This window comes from Otolemur garnettii, unplaced genomic scaffold, assembly GCF_000181295.1.
Source record: "Otolemur garnettii isolate 467f Iridium unplaced genomic scaffold, OtoGar3 scaffold00094, whole genome shotgun sequence".
Classification (NCBI taxonomy): domain Eukaryota; kingdom Metazoa; phylum Chordata; class Mammalia; order Primates; family Galagidae; genus Otolemur; species Otolemur garnettii.
The window spans coordinates 3,943,302-3,945,745 of NW_003852489.1; the positions used below are offsets into that span (position 1 = coordinate 3,943,302).

Consider the following 2,444-nt stretch of genomic DNA (forward strand, 5'->3'; position numbering starts at 1 on the left):
TTCAAACCCAACCCCGGCCAAACTGCAACAAAAAATAGCTGGGTGTTGTGGCAGGTGTCTGTAGTCCCAGCTACTCGGGAGGCTGAGGCAGAAGAATCGCCTAAGCCCAGGAGTTGGAGATTGTTGTGAGCTGTGACTCCACTGTACTCTACCAAGGGCAATAAAGTAAGACTCTGCCTCTACAAAAAAAAAAAAAATCTCTAAAAATAGCTGGGCCTTGCGGCATGCACCTGTAGTCCCAGCTATTTGGGAGGCTGAGGCAAGAGAATCTCTTGAACCCAAAATTTGGAGGTTGCTGTGAGCTATGATGCCACAGCACTCTACCGAGGGCAACAAAGTAAGACTCTGTCTTAAACAAAAACAAAAAACTTCTTAATTCATTTTTTAAAAATAACATCAAATACAGTTTGTCATTTTTAGGGGGAAAATAATTTGGAAATTGCTAATGAAGAAAGGGCAGTTGAGATAAATGTATTTTATATCAGTAAAGAAAAAGATTTTCCCAAAGAAATTTATTAGCAATATTGCAAGAAGTCATTTTTCTTCCTCCAGGAACTTCTAAATAATGATCTATTTAAAAAATAATAATAATAATAATAACAATTTTTGGTGGGGTTTTTTCAGACAGTCTCGTTTTGTTGCTCTGGTATCATAGCTCACAACAACCTTAAACTCTTGGGCTCAAGAGCTCTCTTGCCTCACTTTTTCATTTTTAGTAGAGATGGGGTCTCACTCTTAGTCGGGCTGGTGTCAAACTCCTGAACTCAAAGCATTCCACCCACCTCGGCCTCCCAGAGTGCTAGGATTATATGCGTGAGCCACTGTGCCCAGCCAATGATAATAATTTTTAAAAATACATACATGTATATTTTCTGTCTATTCATCGAGGTTTTTTTAATGCTACTATTTAGAAGGAGTCTTCATAAAAACACAAACTCCTGTCTCACTTTATCTAAAATTAATCTTCTTGGAGGGTAGGGAAAATTTTAAACAAAAATAAATAAAATTAATCTTCTGGGCGGTGCCTGGGGCTCAAAGGAGTAGGGTACCCACCCCATATGCCGGAGATGGTGGGTTCAAACCCAGCCTCAGGCAAAAAAAAAAATTAATCTTCTTTCTTTGAACTTCATACAACTTGATTTGTAGCTCTCTTTTTTTTATTGAGACAGAGCCTCGAGCGGTGGCCCTGGGTAGAGTACCATGGCATCATAGCTCACAGCAACCTGTGCTTAAGTGATTCTCATGCCTCAGCCTCCCAAGTAGCTAGGACTACAGGCACCCACCACAACACCCAGCTACTTTTTTTTTGGTTTTGGTTGTAGTTGTCATTGTTGTTTGGCAGGCCCAGGCTGGATTCAAACCTGTTAGCTCTGGTGGATGTGGCTGACGCCCTAGCCACTTGAGCTACAGGTGCTGAGCCGATTTGTATCTGTCTTAACAAAACCTTATAATACGGCTATTACTATAGTGACCATTTCTTCTGTTGAAAGTAGCTTTGTTAGAAATGTTTCCTAATTGTGGTGTTAGTTTTGCAGGTGTCTGTGTTGTCAAAACTTTTCAAACTGTTCCCTTATGGTGGGCATATTATAATATATATAAATTATGGATTATACTTCCTATGTTGTTGATTATCTTTTAATGAAAGAAGTTTCTTTTTCAGTGGTTATTAAATCTGCCTGCACTTTAGAATCATCTGCTAAACTTTTAAAGATGCACATTCTTCTACCCTACTTCATACCTAAGGAATCATTCCCAGCATTATGCCTGCTCATCTGAGTTTTTTAAAAGTGTTAAAAGTGATTTAGATTCTCAGCTGGAGTTTAGAAGTATTATTCTCTTTATAGAATTTTTTATTCTTAAGACTTTCAGAGCCTAATCAAGTAAAATTTTTGTTGTAAAGTCATTCCTCATTTTTTTTTGTTTGTTTTTTCTTTCTTTCTTTCTTTTTTTTTTAGAGACAGAGTCTCACTTTGTCACCCTAGGTAGTGTGCTGTGGCATCACAGCTCACAGCAACCTCCAGCTCTTGGGTTGATTCTCTTGCCTCAGCCTCCTGAGTAGCTGGGACTACAGGTGCCCCCCCAACAATACCCGGCTATTTTTTGTTGCAATTTGGCCAGGCCGGGTTCAAACCTGCCACCCTCAATATATGGGGCCAGCACCCTGCTCACTGAGCCACAGGCAGTGCCACTCCTCGTTTTTTTATTGTTTGGGATTCATTGAGGGTACAAAGAATTAGGTTATACTGATTGCAGTTGTTGGGTAAAGTCCCTCTTATAATTGTGTCCCGTCCCCAAGAGGTGTGCCATACACCAAACCCCTATCCCCCTTCCCCCATCCTCCTCCCCTCTCTCCATCCCTCATTCCCCTACCTCCCCCTTGTATTAGATCATCTATCGACTGCATATTAGAATTGAGGATACTGGATTCTTTCTTTTCTTTCTCT

General features: G+C 40.3%; 1 protein-coding gene across 1 annotated transcript in view; it reads left to right on the forward strand.

Moving 5' to 3' along the window:
* The window catches only part of VMP1 (vacuole membrane protein 1), a 141,453-nt gene that overhangs the window by 70,983 nt on the left and 68,026 nt on the right, over positions 1-2,444 (forward strand). The gene's annotated exons all lie outside the window — the stretch shown is intronic.